At 46.0% G+C, this 27,134-nt stretch overlaps 1 protein-coding gene across 3 annotated transcripts in view; it reads left to right on the top strand.

Moving 5' to 3' along the window:
• Ccnd3 (cyclin D3) overlaps positions 1 to 27,134 on the top strand; it is a 91,822-nt gene that overhangs the window by 58,663 nt on the left and 6,025 nt on the right. For all 3 annotated transcript variants that reach the window (XM_057794582.1, XM_057794580.1, XM_057794581.1), the window contains one exon: positions 14,536 to 14,604. The gene's annotated coding sequence lies outside the window, so the exon portion shown is untranslated. The remainder of the gene's footprint in view (positions 1 to 14,535; positions 14,605 to 27,134) is intronic.

The following is a 27,134-nucleotide window of genomic DNA, read 5'->3' as shown; positions in this document are numbered from 1 at the left end:
CACTTGGGAGGCAGAAGCAGGAAGATATCTGTGAGTTTGAGGCCAGCCTGGACTAGAGATGAGTTCTAGGACAAAAGAAAAAGAAAAGAAACCGGGCGGTGGTGGCGCACGCCTTTAATCCCAGCACTTGGGAGGTAGAGGCAGGCGGATCTCTGTGAGTTCGAGGCCAGCCTGGTCTACAATGGCTAGTTCCAGGACAGGCTCCAAAACCACAGAGAAACCCTGTCTCGAAAAACAACAACAACAAAAAAAAAAAAAAAGAAAGAAAGAAAGAAAGAAAGAAAGAAAGAAAGAAAGAAAAGAAAAAAATGGGGGGAAGAGTACCATACCTCAGACCAGCAAGCAAAAGGTCTGGGATTTTGGTCCAGATTGCACAGAAGAGAGCGTATGCTTTCGAGAATTGCAGAATTCATTCACAGTTTTATTTTTGAAACAATGTCTTACCATGTAGCCCTGGCTGGCCTGGAACTCACAGAGATCCACCTGACTCTGTTTCCCCAGTACTGGGGTGAGAGGCATGTATATCAGCAAATCTAGTTTATTTTTATTTTTTAATTATTTTCTTGCAAAAGTGTCCATGCAGTCCAGGCTGGTCCCTGGCTCTTCTGAAATGCTAGGACTACAGCCGTACACCATCACACCTTTTGTGTGGGATTATCACTTATCTTCTTTTCCTGGAAACAGATGTTCATGTAGCCCAGGCTGGCCTCAAAGTTGATACACAGCCAAGGATGACCTTAGACTTCTGCCTGTACCTTCCCAGCGCTAGGGCTGTAGTGCCTGCTTCTTTTCCTGCATTAAGCTGCATACTCATTGCTTGCAACTTCATATTATACTGATTTTATAAATACTTTCCTTAGAATAAAATAAAACTAGCCAGGCATGGTGATGAACACCTTTAATCCTAGCCCTGTGGAGGCAGTGGCCGGGCAGGGCTCTGTGAGTTTAAGTTCAAGACCAGCCTGGTCTATATAAAGAGACCATCTCAAAAAAAAAAAAGTATCTTGTATGATTGGAGATGTGTATGTTTGTGTGGGGGGGTCTGTGTGGATCTGTGTGTGTCTGTGTGTCTGTGTGGGTATGGTGGCATGTGTTTGTATATGTAGGTACAATTGGAGATCAATGGCATCAAATCTCCTGGAGCCGGAGTTACAGGGTTTTCTGAGCCTCCTGATATGAATTCTAGGAACTGGAAAAGGGTTATTTCAAGCTGGAATTTGTAAGACACTTAAGTAATCCTGACACCTTGGAAGCTGAGGCAGGCTCGCTTGAGTTTGAGGCCAGGTTGGTCTACATAGTAAGTTCAAAGCCAGCCAAAACTGCATAATGAAACCCAGATTTTTAAAAACCCAAAAATAACAGTAACAAGAGTTCACTTGAGCTTCCCAGGCCATTGTTGATAATACCATACCCCATCAGGGGCATAGCCAGTTGTGGTGGCTCACACCTGTAATCCCAGTTCTTAGGAGGCTGAGGCAGGAGGACTGTCTGGAGTTTGTGGCCAGCTTGGGCTACAGAGTGAGAAGCTGTCTCAAAAAAATTTTTTTTTCGGGTGGGGGTTTTAAGACAGGGTTTCTCTGCATAGCCCTGTCTGTCATGGAACTCTCTCTGTAGACCAGGCTGATCCACCTGCCTCTGCCTCCTGAGTGCTAGGATTAAAGGTGAGTGTCACCATGCCCCTCCCCCCAATTAAGTACTGCAATTTTTGTCAATTTTGAGGAAACACTCTCAGAGATTCTTCCCCATCTGTAGCATAGCGTTTCCTGGTTCCTAGTGTAGGGGCTCATCTGCAATAGCCCTGAAATTTCACACCCTTTGCTGCCAGCTAAGTGCTATCTCCCTCAATGTCAGCGTTTTGTGTTGAGCCAGCAAGAAGTAATCTCCACCAACACGGTTTCCTGTCTTCTGTGCTCTGAACGTAGTGACGATGGCCAGCATTATGGAAATAACGTACAGGGCTGGGGGTAGCTCAGCAGCAGTGCTTGCTACCGCTGCAAGGATGCACTGCAGGGTCTGCCTTGCATTCTTGAGTCCCTAGGTTCAACCCCCAGCACCTCAGGAAGGAAGGGAGGGAGGGACATGATGGCTATAGAACATGATGGCTGACTCATTTCCCATTTGGGAAGCGGAGGCAGGAGGATCTCTGACATTTGGTGCTAACCTGAGCTACATAATGAGATGTGATCCTGTTTCAAAAAGAAAGAAAAAGAAAAGACGAACTCCCTTTTTATTGATCTCTGACCTTTTGCATTTATTTATTTATTATTTGTTTGTTTTTAAATCAAAGTTTTACTATTGTAGTCCTGGCTGGCCTAAAACCCCTAGTAATCCTCCTGCCTCAGCCTCCTGAGGGTTGGGATTACAAGAGTGAGTTATCACACCTGGTAACTGTTTTATATTATTATTCTCTCAGCTATTACATTCTGATCACACTTTCCCTCCTTCCCCTCACCCCAGTCTCTACCCCACCACCTCCCCTCTCCCCTTAGAAAAAAAGCAAGCCTCCCAGGGGCATCTATCAAATTCAACATAACAAACTTCCGTAAGACAGCTTGTGGGGTCTGTTCTCGCCTTCCACTGTGTCCTGGACATGGAGCTCAAGGAGGTGGTCATCAGGCTTGGCAGCAAGTGCTTTATCCCCAAGCAGTCTCTCAAACCCAGTCTGGCCTTTCGAAGGACGAGAAAGCATCCCAAGCATTTATAGTGGTTTAACCTAGAAGAGGGGAGGCTGGAAGGCAGATAGTACCCATGCTCTGTTGCTGGGGACATTGAGGGCGTTGGAATCACTAATGTTGAGACTTAGATCCCAGAGACTGGAGAGGTGCTGGGCAGTCCCACATAGCCCATCACTAGGCCTAAAGATGCCTGGAGCTCCATGGCCTCCAGGTGGTCCAGCAGTTGCTGGGGAGCTGGGTGTGTTGAAAACAAGCCTAAGATTTATAATTAATATCAAGTCTCTGTGTGGTTATTTGGGAACTGAAGGCAGGACAGGAAAGGCCGTCCACAGGAGGCATCTCATCATATTGAGTCAGCAATTCTTTTCCCCTCAGTAGCTCACAGAGAACCTGGACATGCTCTTTGATTTCCAGCTACCAACAATGCCTGGCACACAGGAGCCACTGTCCATGGAATACCCACAGCATGCCATGATCTTTACCCCTCTCCCCTCACTCAGCATTTAACTCACACTTTTAGGCTGAAATGGATAGTCCTGTTCTACAGATGAAGCAACTGAGGCTCAGTCCCCTATCCAAGCTCAAAAGTGGTGGGGCTGGCAATCAAATCTTGGGGAGTCCCACTACAAGCTTTCCAAGAGGATCTAGCAATGCTGAGTTGCTTATATACTGAATTTCTTTTTAAGCATTTGTTAATACCATTATTTTTTTATTTTACGTGTATGAGTATTTTGTCTGCATACATTTCTATGCACTATGCACCATATATCATGTGTGCTTGCCTGATGCCTAGGATCAGAAAAAGTCATAGGATTCCCTGGAATCGGAGTCACAGATGGTTGTGAACCACCATGTGAGTGCTGGGAATTGAACCTGGGTCCTCTGCAAGAGCAACGAGCGCTCTCAAGCCTCCCCCCCCCCCCCCCCCCGGCATCTAATGGCATCATTTGTTTTTGATGAGCTGTAGGAGAGAGTGAAGAAGCCAGGCAGTGGAAGTCACTGTTTGCCGGTCAGGAGGAGAGGAGCTGTGTGGTGGCCCCACTTCCAGGGCAGAAAGCCCCCTTGCCCTAACCCAACCCCCAGAGAGAGAGACACTGCCGCCCCGGCTCCACCTCTTGTCTCTTTCAAGATGTTCTTCTCTGTGACTCAAGAAAGATACCAAGGGTCTGAAATCAGAGATGACCCAACAGAAACACAAATTCCTCAAAAATGTGTTCTCTTCCTAGAGGAATTTCCCTTCCCATGTCTTCTTCCCTGTGCTAGAGAGTCCCTGCAGTCTGCAGGCTGTGGTCAGCTCTGAGCCTTAGCCTGGGTTCCCGGATTCACTCATCCCCCTCTGGCTCCTCACTGGGCCTGGGAACAACAGCAAGCTTCCGTGCATCATGTCCCTGATTCTTGATGCTGCCTGCTCTGATCCACTTAGTTTGATCATTAAATCCTAATCTGGGATTCCTCTGATCTGGGTTCAAATGCTTTGCTGTACTCACCCGCAAAATGAGGATAACAAAACAATACATTTGAACATAAAAGTCTTCTAGGGGCTGAGTTTACTGAGAAGGGTCTAATCTGGACTCAACTTATTTTCTATTTAAAGTTTAAATATATTAGTATTCTCTCATGATATATGAAATATATTTTAAAATATAGTATTTACAGATACATATCTCCATAGGTTCTGCAATCAAACTTGGCTTCTTATGTTTATAAGGCAAACCCTTCACTGACTATCTCTCTAAGCCAACAAACGAAGGCTGGGACAGGGACTCATGCACACATTGTCTTAGATAAGGTCTTACTATGTAGACCAGGCTAAGCTGAAGCTCACTATGTAGACCACGCTGGCCCCTCTGCCTCCTCATTTCTGGGCCACCATAGCCAACCTACAGTTTATTTTATTTTTATCTCTGTGTGTTGTGTGCACATGTGCACGCTCACATGCATGCAGATACCACGTAAAGAGGCCAGAAGAAGGTGTTAGAGCCACTGGACCTGGGGTTATAGGCAGTTGCTAGCTTCCATGTGGGTGCCAGGACCTGAACTCTGGTCCTCTACAATAGCCACTGATCATCGCGACAGCCCCTTTCCTTTCCTCCTCTCCTCCTCCTTCAAGTCTTGCTCTGTAGTTTAGGCTGAAACTTGGGATCATTCTATTGCCATAGCCTCCTAAGAGAGGAGACTATACGGTTTTTTGCAGCAGTCTCCTGTGTCCCAGGCTGGCCTTGAACTGAGATCCTCCAGACTTTCTCTCCCAGAGGCTGAGGCTGGGCTTGTAGTCATGAGTCACTCTCTCTGCTTAGCTCCTTTCTCTTTTCATCCGTCCTAGCCCAACCCCAGAATTCTGTGAATTCTCAATTATTCATGCTGTGGAGCGCTTAGGGGGCAACTGCAAATGAGAGAATATATTAATAAATTAGGAAGCTCCAGTTGCCCTCTGATAATAAGATTATTGTTATGGATGAAGAGGTTTGACTCAATAGATTGTTGATTTGAGAATAATTATATCCAGTTTAGAAGGGGTCTGGCCCTCTGGGAATTTCCGATATGGGATGGATAGAACATCCCACGGAGAAGTAGTTTACCGAGCCAGTAAATCGTGGGTTTGTTTGTTTTTGAGACAGGGTCTTACTATATATCTCTGGCTATCCTGGAACTCACTGTGTAGACCTGGCTGGCCTTGATCTCCCAGAGATCCATGAACTGACTGGATTCATTTGTTTTTGTTTTTTGCCACAGCATCTCTTATAGCCCACATTGTCTTCAGATTCAGTATATAGCTGAAGATGACCCTAAATCTCTGGTCCTTCTGCCCCTTAATGCTTAACTACTGAGTTCATAGGCATCCATCACATATCATCATGCCCAATTATGTAAGACAAATTCTTTTTTTTTTTCTTTCTTTCTTTCTTCCTTTTTTTTTTTTTTTTTTTTTTTTATTTGGAGACAGGGTTTTTCTGTGTAACTTTGTCCTGGAACTTGCTCTGTATACCAGTCTGTCCTTGAAGTCACATGGATCCCCTGCCCCCTGCCTCCTGAGTACTGGGATTAAAGGGCCACCACCGCCCGGCTGTAAAATAAATTCTTTATACAGAGGTAGAGAGGTACAAGAAAAAGAGGGTTGAGTCCTGCCTGGGGAAAGTCCTGTTGCTCTCAGCTCAGTTTCAGAATCACTTGGGGATGATATCTGGCCTGATGGCATTTACCTATAATCCCACCATTTGGAATTCAAGACCAGCCTAGGATACCTAATAACACCATTACACACACACACACACACACACACACAGAGTTATGTTGCATACCTGTAATCCTAGCACTGTGTTATCCCAGTGTTCAGGCAGGTGAGGAAATGGATCAGGAGTTCAAGGTCATCCTCTCTCATGTAGTGAGTTCAAGTCCAGCCGAACCACAGAAGACCCTGTTTCAAAATAACAAAAAAGGAAAAGAGAGGGAAAGTAATCATTAGAGGACTGGGGACGTGGCCCACTGTGAGTCTGAATGCCTAGTACACATGTAAAAGCTAGGCTAGAGCCAGGCGGTGGTGGTGCACGCCCTTGATCCCCTTGATCCCAGCACTCGGGAGGCAGAGGCAGAAGGATCTCTTTGAGTTCGAAGCCTGATCTACAGAGTTCCAGGACAGCCAGAGCTACACAGAGAAACTCTGTCTTGAGAAACAAAACAACATAAAAAACCTAGGCAAGGCTTCACACGGCTGTGACCCCAGACCTGAGGGGCAGAGGTAAGGTGCTCCATGACCAGCAATCCTACCCAAAATGGCGAGCTTCTGTTTCAGTGAGAGACCTTGTCACAGGGAATAAAGCAGAGACAGATGTCCAGCATCCTTCTACGACCTCCCCATTCACATGCATGGATGCAAACACTGGCATCTGCACATATGTTTACATAAACACGTTCCAATTTTAAAAAATAATAATAGCCTTTGTAAAGATAAAGAACTGACTCAGCATTAGAATGCTAATCTAGCATGTAAGCGGCCTGTTACAGCAAGCCATTCAGTCAATCCGTGCTTCTAGGTGTAAACCCGAATTCAGTCCCTTTCCGTTCCTTCAGACAGGTTCTCACTGGGAAGACCAGGGCCGGCCTCAGTTTCTGCATTTTCCTGCTCTGGCGCCATAGCTGTGGAACAGGGCGTGAAGGGAAGCGCTAACATGGAATTAACCACACGCATTATAAGCTGGACATTTTAGACCACCTCTGCCTACCAAGCGATTTAGATTCCCCTGCTATACAGACAAGAGCCTTGAGGCTTATGTACAACACTCAGTTGTACTGTGCCCCCGGCAGAGCCTCTGAACCTGACTCGGAGTCTACTGGACTTGTGTCTCCGGTCACATCCCACACCATCATGGGAAGTCAGTGTAGAATCCTCTTCCCAGAAACTGAAATGGAGTGGAGATAGCTCACGTGTGAATTGGTCCCTAATGGGTCAGAGCAAAGATATGCAGCCGATTGAGAGAGACACAAAGGCTGGGAGGCTGAGCAAGCCTCGACCTTTACCCTTTGGCCTCTGTTAGCATATCTAAAGGAGGAATGTGTCCAGGGGGTGGGCCTCCGAAGGGCAAGTTAATACAGGGAGGTCTATTGGAGGGAGGGGTCCTGGCCCACCAGCGGCTCTGCCCTCCTAAGCTGCCCGGCACCCTCAGTGGCCTCTTCTCCACCTACTCCTTAAATGTAGTTGTTTGCTGCCGCCGTGGGCTCTCCCACATTCCTTGTGTGATAGCATCTACCCCGGCTCAGCTTCCTGTGTCCAAGACTGCAGAGGTCCTGACTCAGTAGGAACCAGAGAGAAATGAACCCACACAGGAGGACTGACTTCATTTTTCAGCCCCCTTTGGGTCTTAGTAATTTACTGACCTGGCACCTGGCAAGTTGGCATAGTTGGTAAGGGTGCTTGCCATCAAGCCTCGTGGCAGGTGTTTGAACCCTGGAATCCATGTGGTGGAAGGAGAGGACCCCACTCCTTCAAGATGTCCTCAAGATGTCCTCATTGCCACGCATGCAGTGAGGTAAATACACCCCCGCTTCCCACACACAACATGCACCCCCTACACACATACACAAATAAAATTTGGAAAGAGAAGTTTCGCCGGGTGATGGTTGTGCTCTTCCTTAATCCCAACGCTTGGGATGCAGAGGCCGGCCTGGTCTACAGAATGAGTTCCAGGACAGCTCAGACTGTTACACAGAGAAACCCTGTCTCAAAAATACATAAATAAGTCAATAAATAAAAAAACCTTAAAATTAAAAAGAGATCGAGGGGTTTCCTGGTACTTGTTTTGAGAAAGTGTTTTGCTGTGTAGCTCAAGCTATCCTTGAACTATCAATCCTGCTTTGGCCTCCGAATAATTGGGAGCATAGCCCAGGGAGCCATGCCCACTGCTCTTGGAATTTTTCAGGATTTTGTTTCCAAGAACCTTTTAATGGCTCCCCACTTACATGTCCCCAGACCCTAAATGCTTAGAATTCAGTTTCTGGTTTTGATTAAGACCCCTTAACAAGTTTGAAATGTACAATAAATTACTATTAACCCTTCCCTGCCTGTGCTGTAGCAGAGACTACTAAAACTTGAATGCACATGGGTGATATTGTAATGGAATTCATATATGTTGCTTGTGTCTTTTGAGATAAGGACTTACTCTGTAGCCCTGCCTGATCTGAAACACCATATGTAGACCACGCTAGCCATAGCCCTGCCTCAACTGAAACTCCACACATAGACCAGTCTGGCCTCTAACTCACAAAACTCTGTCTGCCTCTGCCTCCTAAGTGCTGGGACTGGGGGCAGTCCAATATGTGTCGATTTTTTCTAAAGCCTTCAACATAGTGTGATGTACCTGTAATCTTAGCGCTTGAGAGGTAGAAGCAGGAAGACTCAGAGTTTGAGACCAGCATGAGTTCCATGAGACACCATCTCAGAAGTCAAAACACATCATTTGTTCTTGGGCTGAGCATAGTGGTGTCCCCGGAACTTGAGGCTGATGGAGGAGGATTATTGCATGCTATCCTAAGGTACATAGGGTTCAAGGCCAACCTGGGCTAACAGTTAGACACTGACCTGAAACAGAAGCGCTCTGTTGCTTTTGGGCATTGTTCAAATCCTCCTCCTGGCACAGTCCCCTCAAGATTGGTCCCGCCTTCCTATCCAGCCTCTGCCCTTGCCTCTCTCTTATGTCTCTCATGGCGCTGGGGTTTGGTATCCTGAGTGAAGACAAGCACAGGCTGGTTGCCTAGTAGGATTTGGTTCACTTAGTAGCTCTGTGTTTTCTGCTCTGTGCATGCCTTCATGACCTTTATAGAAATGGTTGGCATCTGTCCTCCAGGCAGTCACAAAGAACAAGCTTCAGGCTGAGAACAGGGCCCTGGACTCTAGGCCCTTGACAGAGTCAGGGTCCTCTTCCTTCCCTGCTCAGTTTTCATGGTGACCCCTTTCTCACCACACCCATTCTTCACATCTCAGCAGGGAGCTGCGGTTCTTTGCAGATGGCATCTGACTGGTCTTGACGGGTACAGGACACTTCTAGTGTGGTGGAAAAGGGTGAGAGAAGGCTTTTAGGCAGACAGAAGTCTCTGAGCTAAGCAAACACACTAATACTGGGCACATTCAATGGCGCCAAGTCTAGATGCTTCTGTGCTGGGGAAGAGAATACAAGGCTAGAGAGAGAATTTGGGTCCAAGCGCCGCACTGCACCATGGCAGCCTTTGCCTTTTTTCTTTTCTTTCTTTCTTCTAATGACCTACTTGCCATATTTCAAGTCAGAGCTCAGTGGTCCTGAAGCTTTGGGAGTCTGGATTTTACCCTGTAGCGGTAAGGGGTTTGAGGTTTATAAGAAGTGGAGAAGGCAGTGTATTCCTGAAGGTTCTGAAAGACTGCTTGGGGAGCCGTGGGGAGCACAGGCTAGGGCTGGCGCTGGGAGATGGAGAGACAACTGCGCCAGTCCCAGGGTTAGATAGGAACGCCTGAGCAGCAAGAAGGACCAGATTCCAGGAGCATCTGGAAGCCGTGGCGACAGGACTCAGTTGCAGACTGTTTTATCCACTGGGACAGGAGAAGTCACTCAGCAGATCCCAGTTAATGGGCGCACAAAACAAGAGACAGGACAGTGGGTTTTGAGATCTATGGAGCATCAGTGTGATGTCCAGTGGGGATTCTGTGATGTGGTGGGGGTCTGGGAAGGAGACTGAAGCTAGAGAAAGGCGAGAGCTGACTAATTGAATTGAGCAAGACAACTCATTGAGGTGTACCCAAGGGAGAAACAGGGGCTTTGGCTTCGCCTGGACACCAGTGGAGGAAGAGCCAGTGAAAGGGTGGAGGGGTTAAAAAGTGAGTGGCAGGGTACAGTGTTGTCACCTGCCTGTCACTCCAGTACTCAGAAGGTGGAGGCAGGAGGATCACCCTCAGCTACATACCCAGTTCAACACCAGTCTGGGCTCCATGAAACTATCTCCAGGGTGGGGGTGGGTGAGGGCGAAAAAATGTGTTGCTCAAGGCATTTCTGGGGCTCCTAGGCAAGTCTCAGCAAAGGCAGCTGCCTATCAGGGCAAAATGGAGCTGACCTTTGTCTTATCTGCTCAGAGACCAGATGCTTCTGCTCAGCCCGGGCTTGCTTCCATGGTCTGTCTTCCTGCCGTGTGCTCCACCTTCTTCTGTCGAAAGGAAACTCAGGAGAGTGGGGATGCTCCAGCCTGGTCTACAGAGCGAGTTCCAGGCCAGCCAAGGCTACACACAGAAACCCTGTCTCTAAAAACAAAACAAAGAAAAACGTGGGGCTGCTGACCTACCCCCACTTTTCTTCAGAGACACACAGGAGCTCAGCACACGAGCATAGACCCTGAGCGACCCAGCAGAGCGAACAGCAATGTGACCTTAGTTCCCTGCTTTCCCCGGGTGAAGTCACTCTTTGGTAGGGTACCATCTCACCTTCAGGCATGGGTAGAAATTGCTCTGAATTTTGAGTTATTTACACTCGTTTCACCCCTCGTTTCATGGATCTGTCCATCTGCCCATCCATCCTGTAGTCTACCTAAAATTTTGTTTACACTTGTTGTCCTGTACTGTCAATCATTCATATTAAGCCACCAGAGAGAGAAAGTGACCATCAAATCGTTACGGAGACCGAAACACTTGTTTTTGCTTCTTTCTCTCTCTGCATGTGTGTGTATATGTATGTGTGAGCGTGTGTATGGGTGTGCACACGGACACTCACACACTTGAGGGCCAGAGGAGGTGTGGTTTGATCTTTCTCTGTTTAATTGTCCTGAGACAGGGGCTCTCATTCAACATGGAGCTTGTTGTTCTTTGGCTGGCCGGCCAGTGAGTCCCAGCAATCCTCCTCTTATGTCTATTTTTTGTCCCTACAGATTTTTACATTTTTCTCTAGATGGGGTCTCCCTGTGTATCCCAGGCTGTCCCAGAATTCTCTGTGTAGCTGAGAATGACCTTAAACCCCTGATCTTCCTGACTCCACCTCTCCAGTGCTGGGACTGTATGCGTGCACCACCCTGCTCGGCAGACTTCGAGGCTCTGTTTGCTTCGCATAAATGGAATCCTAAACCATGTATTCCTTTTGGGTTCTTAGGCTAATGTTTTCAGAGTCCATGCAGGTTGGAGCGGCTATTGGGGTTATATTATCTGTCTGTGGTTGTTTGTGGGCCACACTAGGGGTTGGGCGTGGGTCCTTGTATATGTTAGGCAAATATTCCAGTGTTAAGCTCAATACCCAGACTGTCTCTCTTTTTTACTTTTAATTTTGAGGTGCTCCTATATTCTTTTTCTTTTATTCTAAATCCAGTTAAATTTATTATAAAAAAAAACAAAAACAAAAACAAAAACAGTCGTGTGTATTGGCATAAGCCTTTAATCCCAGCACTTGGGAAACAGAGGTAGGCAGATTTCTGAGTTGGAGGCCAGCCTGGTCTATATAGCAGTTCTCAGACATCCAGGGCTAATCAAATATACCTGAATCAAAAAAACAAAATAATAAAGCCATATATGGGAAGGTAAAATGCTAACAGAACATTGCTACTTCATGGAAACTAGTATCTGTTGCTTTGCTTTTCTGGCCCAGAGAGAGGACGGCTCCTGTCCATGTGGCTGAATAGGAGCAATGTGCATCTTCAGAGCTCAGCGGTGCGCCCCATCTGTGCAGTGCCCTAGCCACAGGAGACGGAAGTGAACCCTAGCACAGTGAAGTCCAGTCTGAGTCTTCATTCTTAGAACACAGACCTGATGGTATTTAATGTAGAGAACGGCCCCATACATTTCCAGCTGTAAGTCACTATTTAGAATGGGGTTTAAATTAAAGTGGTTAGCATATCAAAAAATAAATAAATAAAATAAAAACTTGGACATAAAAACATCACACACCAAAATTAATGATAACCAAACTCTTGGTGAACTTCTATCCAGTTAGGACAGCCATCCTGAGGCTGTAGAACTTCACACTGGATTTTACACTTTCACTATCAAATACATTTTTATGTCCTTATCCTCCATTAATAGAACTAGAAAAGCAATTCTCTGTCATAATTTGTCCCCATTACCATGTTTCGATTTTGGAAAAACATTGGCAGTCCAGTGAAGTGGTTCAGTGGGTAAAGGTGCCTGCAACTAAGCCTGAGGACTTCAGTTCTAATCCTCAAAAACCACAGTGGAGCTGGTTGGTGGTGGCACACACCTTTGATCCCAGCACTTGAGAGGTAGAGGCAGGTGCATCTTTGTGAGTCTGAGGCTACCCTGGTCTACAGAGCTAGTTCCAGGACAGCCAGGGCTGTTACACAAAGAAACCCTGTCTCAAGAAAAGAAAATAAACAAAACAAAACAAATAAACAAAAGAAGGAGGAGGAGGAGGAGGAGGAGGAGGAGGAGGAGGAGGAGGAGGAGAAGAAGAAGAAGAAGAAGAAGAAGAAGAAGAAGAAGAAGAAGAAGAAGAAGAAGAAGAAGAAGAAGAAGAAGAAGAAGAAGAAGAAGAAGAAGAAGAAGAAGAAGAGAAACCATCATGGAAGGAGAGAACTGATTCCTCCAAACTTGTCCTTTGTGTCAGTACCCGTGTCACAGAGCTATCTCCCTGTCTCTCATACACACAATAATAAGTATATTATTTTTTACAAATTAAAAGAACGAAATGGGGCTGAACATACTGGCTTATACCTGTAATCCCAGTGGGGTTCTGAGGCAGGAGAACCAAACGTTAGAGACCAGTCTCATATATAGTCTCAGTCTAAAGATGGGGAAGGAAGACGTGGCCTGCTGACTGGATGGCTCAGTGAGTGATGAGGGGCTCGCTGCCCAGCCTGAAGCCCCGAGTGGATCCCAGGACCCACATGCAGAAGGAAGAGCTGACTCCCACAAGTCGCCCTCTGACCTCCATTGTCACACGTGCACCCCCACACATACACATAAATACAAAATGAATAAATATTTTTTTTAATGAGCTGGGTATGGTGGTGCATACCTTCAATCCCAGCATTCTGGAGGCAGAGGCCGGCAGATTCAAGGCCAGCCTGTTTTATAGATAGTTTAAGAAAAAGAAGAAGGTAAATTTTTAAGAAGGAAACTAAAGTGTATCTTCATCTATGCAGGACAATATTTTTTTCTTTAAGATAAACCTGGACCAGACATGGTAGAGCACCTGAGACACAGAGAGGGAAACTGAGCCCAGGAGGAGTTTGAGGTCTTCGGTCAGCTTGGATGACACAGTGTGACAACTCAACACAGAACACACACACACACACACACACACACAAAGCTGCTTGTGATGGCACTTGGGAGTCAGAGGAGGAATGGGGTCAGGAGTTTAGGGTCCCTCTTGATTGTGTAGAGTTTGAGGCGAGCCTGGGCTACATAAGATATAGGAGCTCATATCCTTTGCATTGTTCATGGCCCAGCGGTGTCTGAGGTTTACTGGGGGCTCAACAGAGACTCGCAGAGTGAGTCTAAGTGTGAGTAAAATGCGCGTCCAGAGTGAGTCTAAGTGTGAATAAAATGTGCGTCCAGAGTGAGTCTAAGTGTGAGTAAAATGCGTATCCTGAATGAATTGCCTGAAGAGGCTGAGTTTCAGGGAGGGTATGAAAATGATTGATTGATTGATTGATTGATTGATTGATTGATTGATTGATTAGATTGATTGATTGATTAGATTGGTTGGTTGGTTGTTTGATTAGAATTGGGTGAGGTCTTACTGTGTAGCCCAGACTGCCCTGAAATTTACTCTGTAAACCAGACTGGCCTTGAACTCACGGAGATCCACCCACTTCTTCCTAATTGCTGGGATTAAAAGCAGGAGCCACCACACCCTCCCCCTTTTAAATTTAAATTACGTTTATTATTTTTCTCTGCATATAGATGTCTGTAGGGTCACAATTTCTACAACAAAGGTGTGAAGGTCAGAGGAGATCAATTTCTTGTGTTCTTTCCTTCTACTTCGTGAGTCCCAGGAATTGAATTCAGGTCATCGGGCTTGGTAGCAAGCCCCTTTACCCGCTAAGGGGACAATCTTGAACTTTTCTCTTCTTCCCACTGCCACAACTCTATTGATTAGTGTTGTCACACACTAATAACTAATGTTAAATTGGAAAAAGAAATAACCCACGAAAACCTTGATATAAGGGAACTTTAAGTTAAACTGTGCAAATACTGGCTGGGGCCAGACAAGAAAGACTGTCTATGTGGGAATTACCTGAGCACCCATCTTCAGGTTCTTCCGGCAGGCTAGCCAATTTTGCAGCTACTCTCACTCCCACACAACTTCCAAATCTTTGAGGACAAAGAGGATTTATTTATAGGAAGCACGGAGAATAATTTAGAACAGTGGCTAACTTGCTGTCCCTGATCTTTTCTTTGCAGCCCTGAAAGCTTCTGGAAGTTGTGGACCAGACAGGGTTTCAGGAGGACAGAGCAGGAGGACAGGCAGTGGTGAGTGATAAGGCCCTAGGTGGGCTGAGTGCTGCGGGCCAGATAACATTGGCTAAGGCAGCCGGGGCCTCCAGAGGAGAACTTTAAAAGCTGGGCTGGCTGACTTATAAATTGACCCGATAAGCAGGTCCTTGGACTGGGATGAAAGAGGTGTCACTGAGAGATTAATCTGATGGCCTTGGGCCACCAGTTCAGGATCTCTCCGGGAGCAATGTGAAGGTGGGGTGCTGTAGAGACTCTGGCAATGGCCGTGGGGCCCAGCCGTTCAGACTTGGATCTCAAAACCCCGTTGAAACCCCTCTGCCACTTGAATGACTTGTAGCTTCTGTGGAGTTCATCTTTCCTTAACCGTAAGAATTCAGAGCCTTACGGAGGTGGCTCGGTGGGTAAGGCAGATGCTACCAAGCCAGGGGACCCTAGTTCAATCCCTAGGACCCACAGTTGTGGAAGGAGGGACAAATCCCTTTAGGTTGTCTCTCACCTTCACATGGACATTGTGACATGTATTCCTTCCCCATAAATAAATAAATAGAATAAAAACATTTAAAAAAGAAATAAAAAGACTAATTTATTTTTCTGTTATATATTACAATAATTGTGATTATATCCTAGACCAGAACATGAAACTATGTACTTTTCTGAGGTAGAATATAAAGTCTTCAAATAAATATCAGATTTGCATGGAACGTGATCAGACCATGGGATCAGTCCCTTTCTCTGCTGTGAATGAAATTATTTGGTGGCAGGTTTTAAGAAAGGGCAGAGTCTCGAAGGCCCTGGGGATGTACAGTGAAATCCCCCAATCCAGGCACTTGGGTGGTGGCAGGAGGATCAGGTACTCACCGAACCGCAGGGCATCCTCCTTCAAAACAAATGAACAAACAAACGGAAGGAGTGGATGAACTGGAAAAGTGGGATCTAAGAGATCTAAGGGAGCAGTTCTTGTTCCTACCAGGCAACCACTGCATCAGGAAATCAAAGCAAGGAAGAAATTCAACATGGTACCAGGGTTTAAAGAGCAAGTACCCAGTGGAACATGGTGGTGACTCACTATTAACCCCAGCAGAGGCAGGCTGATGTCCGTGAGTCTAGGCCAGTCAAGGCCCCATAGTGAAACTCTGTGTCTCAAGTAAACAAGCAAACAGATAATAATACAAAAATAAATAAACCCAGAAGTATAATAACAAACAGAATTTGTTACTAGCGCCAGTATAAAGAAGAAAAACAATAAACCAGCATGTAGTTTAGTATAAAGTCAACTTAATCACAAGATACCACTCTTTTTATTCATTTATTTTATTTTTTATTTTTTTGGGAGTGATATTTGTTTGTTTTGCTTTTGAGACAAAGTCTCACTATGTAGCCCTAGCTAGAATTCTCTATGTAGACCAGACTGGCTTTGAACTCATGGATATCTGCCTGTCTCTTCAGTACTGGAATTGTAGGCTTAAAATTACATGAATTAATTAGTTAATTAATCAGTGTGTGTGGGTGCCATGATGTGAGTGTGGAGGGCAGAGGATATTGTGAGATTTACGGGTTCCAGGGACTGAACTCAGGTCCTTAGGCTTGGCAGCAAGTGTCCTTACTGCTGAGTCATCTCAACATCCCCAATGGCTGCAGTTTTTATATATCAATGGGATTCATCTGCTGGCATCTTGTTTAGGGCTTGCATCCATGCCTTGAAGTGTACTTTTCTTTCCATACATTGCTCTTGCTTCTATTTCCCCCTGTGCTGTGGATTGAACCTGCTAGGCAGATGTTCTACCAAGGAATTATATCACAGCCCTGAGACATTCTTTTTTTTTTTTTTTTTTACTTTTGAGTCAGGGTCTCATGTATCCCAGGCTTGTTTCAATTCAAACTCACTATGGGAGCTATGGGAGGGTGACCTTGACTTTCTGACACCTCTCCCACCTTCCCCCTCCCCCTCCCCCCACTGCTCTCCTCCCAGGTGGAAACTACAGACAGGAATTACTAAACCCAGTTTACACAGCACTATGGAATGTCACCCAGGGCTCATACATGCTAGACAAGCACTCAGCTGAGCTACATCCACAGCCTAAAACAGGCTCTTGCTAACTTGCCCAGACGGGCTTTGAACTTGTAATATTTCTGTCCTAACTCCACCTCCTACTGGATTTTAGGAATGTACTCAGATACCTAGCTTCTCTTTGGATTTTGGAATTAATGCTACATAAGCGAGTTGAGAGCCAAACGGTGGTGCACATGTCTTTAATCCCAGCACTCATGAAGCAGAGGCAGGTGGATGGATCTCTAAGTTGAGGACTGAGGATTTAACTCAAGAAGTAAAGCGCTTGCCACACAGGCCTGAGGACCTGAGCTTGGATCCCCAGAACCCATGGCCTGTGGTGGGCAGCAGCTGCTGTCCCAGTGCCTGTGGAGAGCTGAGAGGCAGAAAAGGGAATCCCCGGAGGTAGCCCAGTGTACGCAAACAAGGGAGACCTTGTCTTTACAAAGTAGAAGGTGTGGGCTTCTATGACCAAAACAGATGTGTTGTGACATATTTATTCCTGTACACACGCACACACACACACACACACGTATGTATGTACACACACACGTTGTGCAAGCACACACAAAGATACAAGAAGGAGAAGAGGAGGAGCTAAGGCAGGTCATTCAGGGAATGCCTGGGATGTCTCCCTGTAGTGGGGTCCTAGCCCCAGGCTTTATCTGCTTTTGGCCAGTACACTGTCACAGACAAGAGCTGACCGGACCTGATATGACCTTCTTCTTCCTAGGATATCTCAAGTTCCTAATGGTCTGTGTGTATGTGTGTGCATGCACACGCATAGTTGATCCCCCAAGGAGCTAGAGTTACAGGTGATTGATAGCCATCTGACATGGGCGCTGGGATTTGAACTCAGGTCCTCTGGAAGAGCAAGCACTACATGGTCTTTTTTTTTTTTTTTTTTTTCATATTTTGAGACAGGGTTTCTCTGTGGCTTTAGAGCCTATCCTGGAACTAGCTCTTGTAGACGAGGCTGGCCTTGAATTCACAGAGATCCGCCTGCCTGTGTGCTGGGCTTAAAGGTGCGCCACCACCCACTGCCTGGTTCGTTACTACGTGCTCTTAGCTACTGAGTCATCTCTATAGCCCTTGCATTTATTTTTTTCTTTCTTTGTAAAAGGTTTTTATTTCTAGCCGGGCGGTGAGTTCAAGGCCAGCCTGATCTACAAGAGCTAGTTCCAAGACAGGCTCCAAAGCTACAGAGAAACCCTGTGTCAACCCCCCCCTCCCCAAAAACGTTTTTATTTTATTTTACTTTATTTTATTTTGAGACAGGATCCCACTCTGTAGCTCTGGATGGCCTGGGACTCAATAGGTAAGGCAAGCTGACCTCAAACTCACAAAGATCCTTCTGCCTCTGGCTCCTGAATGCTGGGGTTGAAGACATGTACCACCATACCTAACATTTTTACGTGAGTGTAAGAGTGTGTGTGTATGTGTGTGTGTGCACGTGGATACGTGCACAGAAGTGCAAGTGCACTGTGGATGCCAGGACGTTTGGAGCTGGAGTTATAGACGGTTGTGAGCCACTTGAACTTGGATCCTCTGGGAGAGTGACTCATGTTCCTTACTGTTGAGCCATCTCTCCGGACCCAAAACCTTGAATTTCTGATATCCCTGCATCTACGTCCAGCGTGCTAGGATTATGTGAACATATGGTCACACTTGTTTCACATAGTGCTGGGAATCTTCCTCGGGGGCCTTCATTCCAGGCAAGTACTGTAGCAACTGAACTAAGTGTTCAGCTTAAAACAGCATCATTTAATTATTTTTAAGATTTACTTTTATTATTTTGATTGTGTGTGTATGTGTGATGGTATGTGCAAGTGAGTGTAGATGCCCTTGGAGGGGTATTGAACCCGTCTGGAGCTGGGGTTAGAGGTGACTGAATGGTAGGTGCTCTTAACTGCTAAGCCCTGTCCCATGTCCCACCGATCCCCCCGTTTTTTGAGACAGGGTCTCACTATGCAGCCTTGGTTGACCTGGAACTTACTATATAGACCAGGCTGTTCACAAACTCACAGAGAGCCATCTGCCTCTGCCTCCTGAGTGCTGGGGTTGAAGGTGTGCACTACCATGTACAGCCCAAAATAAATAAAAATTAATAAAATAAAATAAATTAGTTGAGAAGTCACCCCTCTTGATATTCTCTGAGTTGGTGATGACACCTTTCTTGAATGTTTGCAAGACTCTGCCTGTTTGCTACTGAAGGCTAGCCCAATGTGCAGGTGAAGGCTAGCCCGGTGAATCAAACTTTTACTTGAAGAGTGAAAGTGATTTAAACAATAAGGAAGGGGCATCACTCCTTGCATCACAGAAAGTCCAGAGGTAGCCTCAGGCCTGGTTAATCAGTAGCTCAGTAATGTCACCCGGAGGGAGATTCATTCTGATAATCCACTAGGCCCCTTTCTTCATTGCAAGATGGCAAAGGCTGCTTCAGCATCACACACAGTGGTTAAGAGCATAGCTTTGTGGTAGCATTTATCTCTGGTCCCTTTGGTTGGGAAGCTGAGGCAAGAGCATTGCCAGTCTAGGCAACACGGTGAGTATCTGGTAAATCAGGGTACACCACAAAATCCTGTCTGAAAAAAAGTGAGAACAAAACAGAAGGGTAGGGAGTTTATAAATGGAGTGTGGGCCGGGCAGTGGTGGCGCACGCCTTAAATCCCAGCACTCGGGAGGCAGAGGCAGGCGGATCTCTGTGAGTTCGAGACCAGCCTGGTCTACAAGAGCTAGTTCCAGGACAGACTCCAAAACCACAGAGAAACCCTATCTCAAAAAACCAAAAATAAATAAATAAAATAAAATAAAATAAAATAAATGGAGTGTGGTTGCTAGAATGCTTGCCTGCTTACCTAGCGAGTAGGAAGCCCCGGTTCCATCCCTAGCAATCCATAAACTGTGCATGGTGCTTCATGCTGCAGTGACTCTAGCGTTCCTCCACTAGGGAGGTAAAGGCAGGAGGGTCAGGAGTTCCAGACCATGTCAAGTTTAAGTCTAGCCTGAGCTACACGATACCCTGCCTCAAAAGGAAAAGAAGTTCAAAGTTATCCTCAGCTACACATCAAGTTAGAAGCCAGCTTGGGTACATGAGATGCTATCTGAAGAAAAAAGGGGCCAGCAAGATAGCTCAGTGAGACGGCTCAGCAGGTGAAAGCCCTGTTTGATAAGCTTAAAAACCTTAGCTTGAGCCAGGCAGTGGTGGTAAATGCCTTTAATCCTAGCAGAGGAAAGGTGGATCTCTGTGAGTTCGAGACCAGCCTGGTCTACGGAGTGAGCTCTGGGACAGCCAGAATTGTTGTTACACAGAGAAACCGTGTCAAAAAACAAAACAAAAGTTCTGGATTTTAGGTTTGATTCTTGGAACCCACAGTGGAAGAAGAGACACACCAGAAAATTGTCCTCAGGAGTGAGTACATACACACACCCCAAATGTAATTTGAAATTTCTAAATATATCTGAGCATACTTGTGCAGGCCTTTAATCCCGGCACTCAGGAGGCAGAGGCAGACAGATCTTTGTTAGTTTGAGGCTAATCTGGTCTACATAGTGAGTTCTGAGACAGCCAGGGCTACATAGTGAGGCCCTGCCTATAAATAAATAAATAATTAAAATATAACAAAATATAATGGGGCCTACAAGAAAGCCATCAGGTAAAGACTCTTGCTGCCTGGTGACCTGAGTCAATCCCCAGAACCTACATAATTGAAAAAGAAAACAAATTCTCTCAAGCTGTCTTTTGACTTCTGTGTATGCAGTAGCATGCACAAACACACATGTGTACATTTAAAATAAAACATAACAGTTTCAGCGTGGAGATAGCCATACCTCAGTGGGTAGAGTACTTGCCTAGCCTGTAGGAGGCCCGGGTTAGTCCCCAGCATTGTATAAACTGGCCATTGTGGCACATGCCTGGAACCCTAGCATTCAGGAGACAGGGTCAAGCAGGATGAGAAGTTCTAGGGCATCGTCATCTACAAAGCAAGTATGAGGCTAGCCTGGACAACAGGAGATACTAGCTGAAATCTTTCTATGGGTATGGATACTCAGCTTTCCTGCTGGCCTGTGGTTGTATATACCTGTAATCCTAGCACTGGGAGGGCAGAGGCAGGATGGCCACAGGCTTGAGACCAAATGTGTTCACAATGAGTCTAAGCCAGGTAGACCTTGCCTTAGAAACATTAACAAAACAACAGCAATACCAGTTTTTATTTATTTGAGACAGTCTTTCACTAAAACTAAAGCTTGCTGTTTAGAATAGGCTAGCTAGCCAGGGAGCTCTACCCCATCTTTCCATGCTGGGGTTATAGGCATCTGCACCTGTGCCCAGCATTGATGTGGAGCTAATCAGGTCGTCTTGATTTCCCAGCAAGTTCTCTTTACCTCTGATCCCAGGCTAGAGTTAATTAATTCAGTAATTAATTAGGTTATAGTCTTCTTTCCTCCCTCCCTCCCTTCTTCCTCTCTCCCTCCCTCCGTTCCCCCCCCCCCCCACTTTCCTTTTGTTTTTCTTTTTTTTTTTTTTTTTTTTTTTTTTTTTTGGTTTTTCGAGACAGGGTTTCTCTGTGGTTTTGGAGCCTGTCCTGGAACTAGCTCTGTAGACCAGGCTGGTCTCGAACTCACAGAGATCCGCCTGCCTCTGCCTCCCAAGTGCTGGGATTAAAGGCGTGCGCCACCACCGCCCGGCTTCCTTTTGTTTTTCTTAAGACAGGGTCTTACTATGTAGCTCTGGCTGACATGAACTTATTGTATAGAATAGGTTCACCTCGAACTCACAGAGATCCTCTTGCTTCTGCCTCCTGAATGCTGGAATGAAAGGCATGAGCCACCTCTGCCCAGCTTTCTTCTTAAAATTACATTTTATCTGTTTCTCTCTCTCTCTCTCTCTCTCCCTCTCTCTCTCTCTCTCTCTCTCTCTCTCTCTCTCTCTCTCTCTCTCTCTCTCTCTCTCTCTCTGTGTGTGTGTGTGTAACACTTGTGGGTCCTGGATATTGAACTCAAATACTCAAATTGTCAGGTTTTATATCAAGTGTCATTCTCACGGAGCTATCTCACCAGCTCCAGAGTTTCTTGATCAATAGGGAAACCTGCCTAAAGCTGAATGATAGTGTTTTGGCCACTTGTAAGGCATTTCATTGTGAAGTGGGAAGAAACATTCATGTGTGGTTTTTACCTTGTTCTTTTAATATTATGTTACGTGGTACATTATGTATGTATGTCATAAGAACAATATGGACATAGTTTATCTATTTACTTATTTTTGGGACAGATACTCACTACCTAGCACAGGCTGGCCTGGAACTCCTTATGTAGATCAGGCTGGACTTGAACTCACAGAGATCCACTCTCCTCTGCTTCTGGAGTGAAGAGACTAAAGCCATGTGCTACTATGCCTGTCCAGAATGTAATAGTTTACTTTATTGTTTTTTTGAGACTGTGTGTTTTTCTAGCAGTCCAAGGGTTCCATGTTTTTTGTTTGTTTTACTTTTTTTTTCCTTTGCGATGGGGACTCATGTAGCCCAGTCTGGCTTCAGACTCACTAAACAGCTGAAGATGATCTTGGGCTTCAAACAAAATTTTATTTTTATTTTTAATTGTGTGCACATGTGCGTGTGTGTGCACATGTGTGTGTTCATGTGCCCAGGGCTCTCCATGAACCAAACTCTGGTCCTCAAGAACAGTAAGAGCTCTTCTCTTTGCTTGTTTTCTGAGACAGGGTTTCTCTGCATAGCCTTGGCTGTCCTGGAACTCGCTTTGTGGACCAGGCTGGCCTCGAACTCACAGCAATCCACCTGCCTCTGCCTCCTGAGTGCTGGGATTAAAGATGGGCCTTTGTTTTTAAAGCCTCAATAACTGTTCTTGTTTTTAATGGGTTATTCTAGCTCCTGTTGGCTTGGAATTCCCTATAGCCCAGGTTGACCTTGAACTTGGGAGAGTCTCCTATTAGGATTCCGCATCTATGCCGTCACACTCAGCTTATGGTATTGTGTTTATTTATCAACTTTAAGAAAAAACTTTTTATTTTGTGCATGGGGGTATTTTGCCTGTGTGTGTCTATGTGCACCACACACATGCCTGCTGCCTGTGAATGCCGTTAGATCTCCTAGAACTAAAGTTACAGATGACCTATGGGTGCTGGGAATCGAACTTGAACCTCTCCAATAACAGCCAGTGCTTTTAACCACTGAGCCACCATCCTTCCAGCCTCTTAACTTCTCAATTGTAATAAATGTTTGTAAAACAGTTATAAAAATGGGCCATATGGGACACATATTCTTGGCATCCAGGAAGCTCTGGGTTTAGGTCTAGCCACTATTATTGTATTGATGGTTGTAAATACCTTTACACAAGAACAAGCCTGCCTTTTAAGTACCCATAATCACAAGGAACTTTTTTTTTCTTCCTGTGGATCTGTGGATTGAACCTAGGAACCTCATGAATTCTGGGCAAGTGCTTTACCACTGAGCTACACCCAGCTCAGAGAAGGGTACTTTTGAGAGAGGCGGGGGAGGGGGAGGATTATTACAGAAACGACTTTCTTTGGGGGGGGTGTTGTTAGTTAGGAGGACAGGTTTCACTACTGGGTAGCCCAAACTGGCCTTGAACCTGAAGCAATTCTGCCTCAGACTCACCAGTACTAGGATTATAGGTGTGGCCACCACAGTTAGTTTAGAAACTACTGCCTTTGCGTGCTCACTCTGCCCCAGATGTGCAAGACACTTTGGGCCCTTTGGTCTTCAGAACACCCCTGGAGAGCAGGGACCTTTGCTGTTACCCAACTGGAGGAAAAGAGAAGCAGTCAAGGGAGGACTGGTCTTTCCTCAGAGTCATGGGTGTGGACCCAGATTTTGAACTGAGAGCAGCTTCTTCCTGTTTTGGGGTCATGTCCCCTCATCTTCGCCTATACCTAGTTTGTCTCCCTCCCTGTCATTTTAGTGGGTCTGAAGGTAACTGTGGGGTGATAGGCCTAGCCTGGTCCCCCCTTTTTGGGTCTCAGTTGGAGACATTCCAGTGATAAAGAGGTGAGGGAGTGGGAGGAGGAAGGAGGAATGGTGTTCTTCTTCCTTGGGGCCTTTCCTCTGGCGTGGGACATTTCATTCCAGCTCTCCTCTTTTGTGCCATTTCATAGAGTAACTTCTGTGATTGGCTGTACCTGGCCCGAAGCGCTTTGACGTACCTCCCTGATCGTGGCTCTGCTTCTTGTCTTTTGTCTTTTCGAGACAGTCTCCTGTATCCCAGGGTAGACCTAAACTTCGGATCTTCCTGCTTCCACCTGTGACTGCTGAGATTACCACTGCATGTCACCACACCTAGCTTTGCCCCGTTTTTCTTTGTTTTATGTGGTGCTGGGAATTGAACCTAGGGCTTCATGCTTATCAGTCTATATCAGTCTAACACTCTACCCACTGAGCTACATCTCCAAGCTTTGCTTTGTTGCTTGGTCTTCTTAGTTCTATTCTTTGAGGGGCAGCAATGATGAAACAGGAGTTCTCCGAGGAGCCATCTGCTGTTCCTTCAGCAGTCGCCCTTCATGTAGCTGGCCAGGTCCTTGGCCCTGAAAACCCCAGACAGAGGGGCTCTTGAACAGCTCTCCAAGAACACAAAGCAGCTTCTAGGACTCAACTGTCTCTGGATGCCCTTTCTCAGTTAAGGGACCAACAAGGAATAAATCAATAAACATCCATGGGACAACACCAGAGGCAAGGAAATGAAGTGGTCAGGAGCTGGGTAGGCAGGCGCTTTCCAGCCCTCACTGCTAAGCCCCCCTACTTTTCTAAATCAGTGTTTCGTTGTCTTTTCCCCCATTCTCTCTTCCAAATTCTTAAGCATGTTTGTCCTGGCGCTCTGGGATTCTCCCTGTTTTTTCCTGAAGATGCTCCCAGTCCATGTCTATGGATACTTCTCCATTGCTGATTCTGACTCAGCAGGTGTGGCTTGATTTCTTCTTCAACCCATCGCCCTCTTCCTGGCAGCTAGCTACCTTCTTTGTTTCTGTTTTCAAATTCTAATACAATGGTCCTCAAGCTTCAAAGTAAAAAGAAACCATGGGGTTAGAGATGTATCTCAATGGCAGAGAGTACCGGCCTAGCATGTATCAAGTCCTGGCTTTGAACCCCAGCATCTCTCCCCTCCTGGCCCCCACCCCCTGCAAGGGCATGAACTTTGGAGCCAGACTGTGGCCTGTCCTCACCACTTGCTAGCTGTGTGACCTCTTAATGGTTACTTCGTGGCTAATTCCGAGTACTAGCACCCCAGCTCCTGTTAGGGACAAAGTAGCTGAACAGTGGTAGTGCACATCGTTAACCCCAGCACTCAGGAGGCATAGGCGGGTGGATCTCTAAGTTTGAGGCCAACCTTGTCTACAGTGTGAGTTCTAGGACATCCAGGGCAACACAGAGAAAATCTGTCCTTCCCCCCAACCCAGGGAGGGGGTAAGATAATATACTTCCTCTAAAGTTGTGGTGTAGATGAAATGATTTATTACATCTCAGGTATGTTTAGTCCTGGGACATGGTTTATGTACATGAAGAGCTGTTACTGCTGCTGGTCCTCATAGAGAGGAGATGCAGCCGTACAGGACTTAAGGACAGAATCTGAGAGGAGGAGGCAGTAGGATTGTTTCTGGGGGCTATCCTGCTTGTCATGGGCCAGAGCTACATAGTGAGACCCTGTCTCAAAAACCTAGCAGAACGTTTGTGTGGGTGGTGCATGCCATTGGACGGTAATGGCAGAAAGATCAAACCCAGCCTCAGTCATAGAGTAAATTCAAAGCCAGCCTGGGTTACATAAGACCCTGTCTCAAACGTGCCCCCTTCCCAGTTTTTTTTTTTTTTTTTTTTTTTTTTTTTTTTTTAGTGTACAGTTTGCAGTTTAAGCATCATGGTGCACACTTTTAATCCCAGCACTTGGGAATCTGGGAAGTGGACTGGGGAGTTCAAGGTCAGTGTGGGGCTAAAAGGTAAGAAACCATTGGAGAGGTGACCTTCTGTGGACTAATCCCATTATGCCTTATTCATCCCACATGGGGATGCAGTGGTGGATTCTGACCCCTCCAGCATGCCGATGGGCTCTGATTATCCTTTGTCTATCCTTGTGTTAGAGCTCACTTGGGCTGAGGGACGGAGCAGTGTACTCATGGTTCGGTTCCTGTCTTCTTTCTTTCCTTCCTTTTCTCTTTCTCCCTTATTTTCCTGCTTTCCTTCTATTTTTGTTTTTGAGAAAATTTCACTTTATAGCTCTGGTTGGCCTACAACTCTCTACTTAAACCAGGCTGGTTTTGTTTTTTTTTCTTTTTTTTTTTTTTCGAGACAGGGTTTCTCTGTGGTTTTGGAGCCTGTCCTGGAACTAGCTCTTGTAGATCAGGCTGGTCTCGAACTCACAGAGATCCGCCTGCCTCTGCCTCCCAAGTGCTGGGATTAAAGGCGTGCACCACCACCGCCCGGCAGGCTGGTTTTGAGCTCACAAAGATCTGCCTGCCTCTGTCTCCGAAGTGCGGGGATTAAAGGTGTGCGCCACCACACCACACCCCGTCTTTTACCACTATCCTTTCCTCATCTGGCCGGCCTGGAATACTCCACAGGCCCCCTGCCTCCTCCCAAGTGTCTGATCACAGGCATGTATCAACATGTTCAATTCTGCAATATGATGGTTTTTTGTTTGTTTGTTTTGTTCAGAGACAGGGTCTCATTCTAGTTCAGGCTGATCTGGAAATTTACCGTAGTTCTTTCAGCCTCTGAAGTCCTGTTATTATAAGCACAAGAAACCACTTTGTTATTATTATTATTCTTTAGTTTGGTTGTTTTTTTGCTTTTGAGATCTTCTATAACCCAGGCTGGTCCTGAACTCATTAAGTAGCCAAAAATGACCTTGAATTTTTTTTTTTTTTAAGTTTTTCAAGACGGTGTTTCTCTGTGTGACTTAGCTGTCCTGGAACTAATAGATCAGGCTTGTCTCAAACTCAGAGATCTGCCTGTTTCTGTCTCCCAAGTGCTGGGATTAAAGGTTTGCACCACCACTGACCAGTGACCTTGAATTTTTGATCTTCCTGTTTCCACTTCCCAAGTGCTGGAATTACAGGTGTAGGACAACATTCCTGGTTCTACAGTGCTGGTGAACCCTTAGCTTCGAGCATACTAAGAAACTGGGTATATCCTCAGCTTCTCTATCTCTTTGATTCTTCTCTGTGTATGTGCACGCGTGTGTATGTGGTAGAGAGATAGAGGTGTGTTGGGGGGGGGTCTCATCAAGCCCAGACTGGTCTGAAGTGTCTGTGTAGGGGATCCTGATGACTTTGCTCGTTCCAGAATCACACGCTTGTGCTACCACATCCAGCTCCAAATGGCTTTTTTTGTTTGTTTGTTTCTGGAGACAGGATTTCTCTGTGTAGCCCTGGCTGTCCTGGAACTCTCTCTGTAGACCAGGCTGGCCTCGAACTCACAGAGATCTGCCTGCTTCTGCCTCCTGAGTGCTGGGAATGAAGGCATTTGCCACAAAT

Source organism: Chionomys nivalis, chromosome 19 (assembly GCF_950005125.1).
Source record: "Chionomys nivalis chromosome 19, mChiNiv1.1, whole genome shotgun sequence".
NCBI classification, from domain to species: domain Eukaryota; kingdom Metazoa; phylum Chordata; class Mammalia; order Rodentia; family Cricetidae; genus Chionomys; species Chionomys nivalis.
Note: the sequence above shows the minus strand (reverse complement) of the source record. Positions and strands in the feature narration are given on the sequence as shown.